Raw genomic sequence first — 10126 nt, forward strand, 5'->3', positions numbered from 1 at the left:
CCTGATCTATACTGTCTATATTCCATGTAACACAATGGAAAGTTCTAATCTCATTCATTGAAAAAAAAAATCCCTCTCTGGGCCAACATTTGGCATGGTGGTAAAGGCACTGGACTCCCACATGGCCAACCGTGGTTTGAGTCCTAGACCTGGTGGCCTGAAAATCATGTTTGGTGCGGTCAGTGGGTAGCATGGTGATTGAGGCACTGGATTCCCATGCTACCGTCCATGGTTCGAGTCCCAGATCTGGTGATTTAAAAATTGCAGTAGTTGCATGTGGGTACGTGCCCAAAACCCCAGAAGGAGAATGCAGGAGAAGGGAACGTGGTGTGGCCATCCTCCCTGGGGGATGTTTTTTCACTTTCCCTCTCACTGTTTCTGTCTGTCTCTGGAAAGCGTACGTGCCCTTAAAATAAATTACATCAGGCACATGTGCATGCATGCCCAAAATCCCAAAGGAGAATGGGGAAGAAGAGATTTTGGCATGGCCATCCCCCTAGAGAAGTGATTTCCCACTTACACTCTCTTTCTGTCTTTTTCTCTCCAACAAGCGCACATAACCTATAGCCAAGAAAAACAAAATAAAATAAAATAAAATAAAATAACTCTCCAAGCTCAATTCTGTTTCATGGTGTATATAGAGACTGCCTCAGCAGCATGACCCTCTAATGGAGCACTGATGACTGAACATTTCTGACACCAAGACCAGAAATTCACTAGCTAGATGAAAAGAGAAGTACATTTAGCCCAAGGAATTTCAAAGACAGTATTTTTGTTCCGATTTTCTGGAATAAATAAATAAATAAATAAAGAGAGAGGTTCCATCAAAACACCAAAGCTGAGCATTCTTTGATGTTCCAAGAATCTGATTAAGAACCAAGCCCTGGCGCCACCTCCTGGCAATCACTAAAACTGAAATACAGATGTTAAACACAAGGGACTGCTCCCTCTCCTTGACAGAAATTAAGTTCAGGAGAAAAATAAACTATCATTTCAGAGTAATTTCCGTGTTTTCAACCTCCTGTTTAGATATCTGAATGGGGAAGAGCAGATGGTACCAGTCTCAGCCACTTACAGCTCCCACAAGGGACTATCCCTGCCATGCTGCTACTCCCTTTGTTTCTGAAAGAGCCTGTCACTCAGCTTTGGTACCCAGAGATCAGAGGCTGCATATTTATCTTCAATGGGCTGGTGCTTGGCGCCACTCTTGCCAATGCACCACCTGAGGACAGTCCTTTGCCCAAAATAACTCAAATACGTCCACTTTCTTGAGACAGTTTACATAATAAAATCTGCCTCCAATGAGTTGAGATCCAGCTCACGGCTGAACTGAAAGCCTAAGTTCACCTCAGTACCAAAAATCTTCTGATAAGGATCATTTTGGGGTCTTGCTCTCTCTAGGGAAATACAGCACGTTTGCCGTCATGGCCACGCCCATGCCTCAAGACTTCGGTGGGAACAGGAAGCCTGGCCTGAGTGGCTTCCGCAGTTTGCAGCCAACTCCGTACTTACCTCAATTGTGCCAGGAAATTTGACCTGAAACGAGTAGGAAAAGTATCTGCTGCGTTGCTGACCAAAACTCAAAAATTTTTTACTTATTCTTCAGGAGGGATAAACTGGGCACCTTTGAAAGCACCAAAGTCGCTGGCTGGGCTGGTTCCTCCCTGCTCTGCTCAAGGATATATGTTTACTCATTTCAAATGTATGCAGCCCTTCTTGCTAGCTAGGTAATGTGATAAGCACTTTCCCAGCCGTTTGGCATGTAATCTAAACTATAACCCATGCAATTGGTGCCATTTTTATTTCCACTTAACAAGTAGAATATAGGCGTAGATGGTACTTAATAACTTGCCCAGGATCTTATAGCAAGTCAATGGCAGGGGTAGAATTCAAATTCATGCATCCTGATTCCTCTTAGCCACTATAATAAACTATGTTTCCAAGACCCAGGCCTTATGATTTTCAGAGGCATGACCAAAAACACAGCTACTCCTCACATGAGGAGGATGAATAAAATGGAATAATTTTCTATATATATATAAAGAAAGTCCACCCAGAGACCTATACTGTGTGGGCATTAGAGGACCATCAGGCACCACCCAATCTTAGTCCTTCTTGAACTGCACACACCCAATAAACGAGGGTCTTCAAAAAGTTCATAAAAATGCCTATTTAAAAAAAAAAAAACTACAAATGGATTTGTTTGCACCAAAATAAATTTGTACTTTATGATTTTTCATGAACTTTTTTATTTCCCTTATAAGTCCCTTCCCCTAAGTCCTCACACACTTGACACAGTTACTGACCCATAGTCCTTATCTCCAGCCAGTTTTTTTAGGACCCTGACAGTAATTTTCTCACGCCATCCATGCCTGACGATTGATTTCTCGTGGTTGTTTGCAAAAGCACAAATACAAATGCTATTAACCAGTAATAAAACTAGCCAGCCATTTCTAAAACCCAGAGCCAGCAACTGCTCTGTGCTCCTTGGGGACTCTTGGTTTGCCAGATTCTGCTAAAGTGAATGTTTCCTTTGATATTAAAATACCAAGGGCAGTAATCTTGGTTTTGCTCTTTCCAAAATTTATAAAATGTTGAGTCAGGGGAAAGAAAACAGTCTTTTAAGAATTATAAAAAGTTTTCAGGATTCTTGGTTGCAGAAACCAACCATCTAGTCTCAATATAGATTTCTTATTTTTCTCTAGATAACATTGCTAAAAAATAACAAAAATTTTTAAAAGGTGCAGACATTGGATAAGCATCTATTAGTCAGCTGTTGCATTCTTGGTCCTATGCTGGGCACTGTGGACATCAAAGAAAGGCCACCCTACTCGCCTTCAAGGTGTTTATAATCTAGTTATGGAGACATGACCCACACATGAAATGATTCAAGAACATGTGCCATAGGACCAGCAGATGACATAATGGCTTCATCACTGGACTCCCATGTAGCTGACCACAATTCAAGTGCCAGATCTGGCAGCTTGAAACACTCCAGGCACATATGCATGTGTACCCAAGATCCCGAGAGAAAAATGGAGGAGAAGGTATTGTGGTGTGACCATATCCCCTGTGGGTAATTTTTTGCTTTCTGTCTTCTCTGTCTCTCTGTTTCTCTGTTGAGTGTACACATCCTATACAAAAATCTCTCTAAAAGAGAGAGAGAGAGAGAAGATGGGGCAGTATCAGTTGGTGTCAAGTGGTGAGATGCAGAAAATAGGGACGAGTCATGCTCAGTGTGGTGGGAGTGGTCAGAGGGGAAGCTCACTGGTCTGCCCCTGCCCTCGCTGTGCCTCATCAGACCTTAGTTACCTGGTCTCTACCGTGGCAGAGATTGGTTGTTCACTTAACAAATCTCTTAAGAACACAAATCATAAAACAAGCCCCACTTGTGATTCTAGTAGTGTAGTGTTAAACAAGATAATGGCCTTGCCTTAATAAATCTGATAGTGGGACCAGCAATTAGCATAATGGCTATGTTGCTGAACTCCCATGTGGTCGACTGCAGTTCGAGTTCCAGACCTGATTGCTTAAACTCATGCCGGGCTCATGTGCGTGCGTGCCCAAGATCCCAAGAGGATAATGGAGGAGAAGGGATTGCAGCATGGCCATCCCCCCTGTGGGGTAATTTCTCGCTTTCTGTCTCTCTGTCTCTCTCTGTCTTTCTGGTGAGTGCACACATCCTATAGCAAAAACCTCTCCAATAAATAAATAAATCTGATAGTGTGGTGGGGGAGAAGGGAAAGGCCAACAATAAATACATGAACAGATAACTATCAATATATTACATGATAGCTAGTGATAAGGGCTAGGAAGAAAAGGAAATCAAGGGAACGGGTTAGCAAGTGGCAGAGGCATTTGTGTCAGGAAGGGTGGATAGGGGAGAGCCCACCAAACAATTAACATTGGAATGGGGATGTGGATGAAGTGAGATAGCAATCGAAACTGATACCTATGGGAAGGGCATTCCTAGCAGAAGGAACAGCAGCACAAAAGCTCTGAGATATGAATGACTTGAAATGTTCGAGGACCAGCAAAGATGCCAGTGTGGCTGGGTCACCATGAGTATTGGGAATGGAAGGAATGAAGAACATCCCAGAACCAGATCAAGAAGAGTCTGGTAGACCATGGTAAAGACTTCAGATGGGAAGTCTTGAAAGGCTCATGAATACGCACCAGCATATTGCAACCCGTCTCTGATTCTAAGGGATGGGACTTGAGCAAGCCAGTTCTAAATGGGTAGGACCTAGAATAAAATAGCACAAATACTAAGTACTGTACTCACATGAAAGATGGAATGGGCTCCTTTGCAGTTAGGGAGTAATTTCTTTAAGAAATAACTAAACAGAGAGGGAAAAACATATTAAGGGTAGAAATTCAGAGACCAAGAAGAGTCCTCGGCATTTCATAAATAAACTGAGAAATGTGCAGTGCCTCTGATCCTCTTTGGGCAGATGGATGTCCAAAGATTTCCACCATAGTGTTCCATTAGGGCCATACAAGGTCCCCCCTTCCCAAACACTAACCCATGTTTCATTGCCACTGTTATCTCTCTGACAAATAGCATGTAAGTGTTGATGTTAAATAATCCAGATTGAGACCAGCAGATGGCATAATGGTTACATCGCTGGACACCCACATTGCCCATGGCAGTTCAAGTCCTGGACCCAGAGACTTGAAAGTCACACTAGGCGCATGTGCATTTGTGCCCAAAAAATCCCAAGAGGAGAATGGAGGAGAAGGGACTGCAGCATAGCTATTGCCCTGATCAGGGTGGGAGGATGTCCTGCTTTCTGTCTCTGTTTCTCTCTGTCTCTCCAGTGAGCTCATATGCCCTATAGCAAAAATCTCTCTCTCTCTAAAAAAAAAAAAAAAACGAGGTTAATAGCCTCTCAAATTTTCTATGAGTCTGCTAACACAGAAAAGATAGAATAGTGACCCCTGGATGTGTGTGTGGTGTGTGTGAAGTGAGAAGCAGTCTACTGAAAGCAGGAAACTTAATTGAAGAGTCATGTTTTACCTTAAAGTTTATGTGAATGTTGCATTTTATTCCAACTCTATTTTTATGAACTTAACAGCTATGTTCCATATGAATCAATGACCAACTATGACCCTCCAGAGAAATACACCAAACACATCATCCTGGGCTTTGCCACACACTTGCCACACTATCGTATATCTTCAGGACTGGAAAAACTAAATTTAGAACTCAGTTACTTGATAACTAAACTAAACTCAAATAAAACATACTTTTTTTTTTTTTTTTTTTAGAGGCTTTGGCTATAGGGTGTGTTCACTCGCCGGAAAGACAGAGAAAGACAGAAAGCAAGAAATCACCCCCCGGGGGGATGGCCATGCCGCAATCCCTTCTCCTCTCGGTATCTTGGGCATGCACACACACACCCAGCATGAGTTTAAGTCACCGGGTCCAGGACTCGAACCGCAGTTGGCTACATGGGAGTCCAGCAACATAGCCATTATGCTATCTGCTGGTCCCAGCATTCTTCTTTTTTAAAAGGACTAATAGTAGTTGGATCCCTGATATTTGGGATTTCAAGGACTTTGGCCAACTATTAGGGGCAATACATGAGGCAGGGGCTCCTCAAGCAGACCTGGCACCTTTTTAAATGAAGACCTTAATAATAGGCCTGATTCCACAATTGTTCATCTTATGAAAGCACCGACCATTTCAAATATGAACTGACTTCACAACACAAATTGGAAACATTCTGCATCTTCACCATCTTCAAACACTGGCAGGCAACAGAGTGAACGAGACGCAGAATATGTAGCTCCACAGCCATTATACAAGCATCAGTGAATCCCCTCCATGTCACACACCCTTAGGAAGCGACAGCATCACAATGAGCCAGAGAGCATTCACAAAGAAATGGACTCTTCTGTAGGTACTTCGCAGCATCTCCAAGTGGCTATGTTTTCCCTTAATGGCTGACAGCATCTTGGTTCAGACTGCAGTGGATTTGAGATAAAGTGATTACTTGTGCATACACAGTTACCCATCCAGATGGGAGAATGTGTTTATTTGGGAGGAAAGAAGTTAAGAGGATACTTGCATCCATATGTGTGTTGATGCCCCCTTGACTAGACGATGCTATACTGACAGTATCTTGAGGAACTAGCTCTAAATATCGTCTTTCCTTCCCGGGCACATAACTAGAGGCTCCCTGGCTACCAGGAAAGGAAAGGCTGCCATGCTGAACGCCACCAGGCTGGTGCTTGCACAGGATGCTGCTGCCATGCAGTGGGCACTGGTGAAATGACAATCTTGGGAGGTGTCACCTGATTCCAGATGAAGAGCAAAGATAAATTATTTACTATCTATGCACTTCCTGTCTTCAATTCTCTCACATTAACAACAGTTATAGTAGAAAGCACAGGATGCTTTATGTAATTTCAGCTGCATTGCACAGCACAAAATGCACCAATGCTGCAGTATATAGGCAAACATACCATTTCATTTTGTCATGTTAGCTTATATCCTAAATATCTAGCTTTTATTGTACATATAGCAAGGTCACATTTTACATTAATTTATCCTTTTTTTTTCTTACATTTAACCACTGTCCATCTTTACAGCATGCCAAATGAATAATGAATTTTGCCACTTTGAATACACTGCATATCAATTCAGTCAAAGATATTATCATACACATTATTATCAGTAGACAATTGGACAAGGACACTTTTAAAATTCCATTCTGGGGCCAGCAGATGGCATAGTGATCAAGGCACTGGATCCTACACGGCCGACTCCACGGTTGGAGTACCAGACCCAGAAGCCTAAAAAGCACATTGGACACATGCACATGCATGCCCAAAATCCCAAGAGGAGAACGAAGGAGAAGGGATAGCAGCGTGGCTATCCCTTCTGGAGGGTGATTTCTCACTTTTCCTCTCTGTTTTTTTTTCTTTCTCTCTCTCCAGCGAACACATGAGCTTTAATGGCAAAATATCTAACAACAACAACAAAATTCGATTCTGATGTTTTTACACTTAATTAGAAAATTAATATTCCAAGTAACAGAAAAATTATCATTTTTGTTTTAGGGCACAAAAATATCCTAACCTATTGTGACAATTCTTGTTCTATAAGAACCTCTCTCTTTTTCATTGAGCTAAGCACTGACTTCAGATAGATTCCTCCCACCTGTCAATTTTAAGAATTCTTTTTTTCCCCCAAAGTTTACTTTATTCATTTTTTTTCACTAGAAAAATAGAGAGAGACCCCACAGGACTCTGATACCACAATCAACTCCCCCCTTCAGCCAGCCCCAGATCATGGGCAAGCATGTGCCCAGTGTACTCAGAGAGGTCTCCAGACTTGAACTGGGAATCTTCCCATGCGGGACTGCCTCACAAAGTATTGTATTTTACTACTGTACCACCATCTGACCCAATTAATTCTTATAAATTAAATGGAAGTATTTGCTTAATGCATAAATTAGTTTTAAAACTAGATATAAAAAGACTATTTTAATGGTAGACTTCATAAATTGATTAGAGGCAGGTTCACTGAGGGGTTCGATGGGCAGCTTTCCAAGGAATCAATCAACCAGGAGAACAGAAACAGCAAGGAAAATGTGTGGTGGTTGAGGTGCTGGACTCCCACATGGCTGACTGCAGTTTGAGTCCTCGACCTGGCAGCTTTCTCTCTATCTCACTCTAGTAAGCACATGTGCCCTGTAGCAAGTTAAAACAATAATAGTAACAAATAAAATTAAATAATTAATTCAAAAAAAGGAAAATGTCATGAATTGGCAAAAACTGAATTCATAAGATCTCCGTTTTAGATAGAGGGCTGCACCTAATCTGAAGAAATATTTTTAATAAGTCTTTTGGATGTGGGAAGAGAATTCCCAGGCAGAAGGATAAAACCGCCTACAAGAAAACTTAAGAGCTGGCTCCATAGCCTAGTGGTTGAGGGAGCTAAATCCCACATAGATAGCCACAGTTTGAATCCTGGACCTGACAAGTTGAAAAATATGCTGGGCCATATGTATGCATGCCCCAAATCCCAACAGGATAGAGAAATGAAGAAGGGATTGCAGTATGACCAAACCTTGTTGGGGGATGCTTTCTCCCTCTCCCTTTCTCTCTCTTCCTATTTACCTCTCACTGAGAAGTATATGCTCCTTCTGCAAATTAAAAAACTAAAAGAAAATAGTTTAAAACACTTAGTAAACTAGAATGGAAAGGAACTATCTTAATTTGATCAAGAAAATTTAGTGAAACTCCAGCAATTGTCATTTAAGTGATGAAATATACTGCAGCAATGTCTATAATTGTAAAAAAAAAAAAAAAAAGAGAAAACTAGTATCCATCAATACGAGAATGTGTAAGTAAATTATGGTGTAATTGCACAATGGAACACTAAATAGCAGTTAAAATTAATTAGTCACATGGGTCTACATGGATAGTGCTTGAAAATACCCTTAATGAAAGAGCCAATTGCAGAATGTTGAACATGTCAATTTCAAAAACACACTGCATCATTACATAGTGTTCATAAATTCATAAAAATATAAATCTGTAAAGTAAATTTCTGCCCAAATTCATTATAGTGTTGCCTATGGGGAGGGAGATAGATAGGCCTTCACTTTTACATGCGACAGTTTATTCCTGTTAGAAAGAGAAAAGGAGAGAGATGAAGAGAAAGAGGAAGAAAAAGTAATAATAAAGAAAACATAACCAAATATCAAACTTTTTAAAGATTTGGTTTAGTAGTTATATGTTTTCATATTATCCTTTCTTATTTCCATTAAAAAGCAAAAGAAGTCAGTTTTGTTAATTACATGATCTTGTCTATACAGGTGTTCTTCAAAAAGTTCATGGAAATATAGATTAAAAAATAATGCATGGATTTCAAATTTTTTCTTGCACAACATAAACTCATACTTCACTCTATTTTTCCTTTAACTTTTTGAAATCCCCACATACTGAGTCTTATCTGCAAGTCTGGGACCAAATTGAGACAAGAAAGAGCCCTAGTGTCTTCCTTCCTCCATAGGGTACTCAGCCTGTCTCTAAATAAATTTAAGCATCTCAAGAATTCTGGCTTGAAGGTGCATCAGATCATTCTTCTGCCCAGCACTCTCGTGTCTCCTCCAGCCCTTATATGGAAACATTAATTCCAATGACAAATTTTCACATATAAAATCATAAAATACCAGCACAAACACAATCAACTAAACGATGTACAAAATGTCCCAACTTTATACACATACATATAATCCTCCTGTGTACGTAAAAAGCTACTGTGAGAATCTGGAAAGGAATAAAAAAGAACTTGCCATTTTATCTCCCTAGGGCATCTAACCATTTGTACAAATTTCATTAAATTCTTTCTTTTAATTTTTTTAGTTTTTTGCCGTAGAGTGCATGTGCTCACCAGGAGAAAGACAGAGAGAGAGAGAAAGTGAGAAATCACCCTCCAGGGGGATGACCAATGCCTTGCTGCAATCCTTTCTCCTCTCAGGATTTTGGCATACACACACACTCGTGCCTGGCATGATTTTTTTTTTTTGAAATTGTGAAAATCATTGGAGTTTATTAGAATGATATTCAAATATGACAGATGGGAAAGATGCTTTGTGACTTGCCTAAATCCATTTTGTCCGGTAGTAGTTTTTGCTGAGATGAAAATGTTCTTTATCTACTCCCTCAAATAGTCAGTAACAGTCACTAATGACAAGTAGTCACTGGGTGGAGACACATCCGGAGCAGCAGAAATTCAATTAGTGGGAATGAGGGGACGAATATTAAGTTTTGCTTAATTTAGATTAACATAAATTGAATGTAAATGCCCACATGTCACTAGCAGGTACTATACTGTATGGTGAAGATAACAGGACAGGGTGGAGCCAAAATCAGAACCAGGACACATGGTGGAAGAAAGCACATTACTGTCCACTCAGTTATGCTTATGCCCTTACCTGCTGTCTCACACCCATCTTTTTTTATTTTAATTTTTACATTTTTATTACATTTCCTTTTATACATCCAATCACATTTCCTTACAAAGTATTTCAACATGTGAACATTTCTCCCTAGTCCAGTTGCTAAAACTATAAAATACCTCCAACAGATAATACCACATTTCTTTATC

Source organism: Tupaia chinensis, unplaced genomic scaffold, assembly GCF_000334495.1.
Source record: "Tupaia chinensis unplaced genomic scaffold, TupChi_1.0 Scaffold147123_1, whole genome shotgun sequence".
NCBI classification, from domain to species: domain Eukaryota; kingdom Metazoa; phylum Chordata; class Mammalia; order Scandentia; family Tupaiidae; genus Tupaia; species Tupaia belangeri.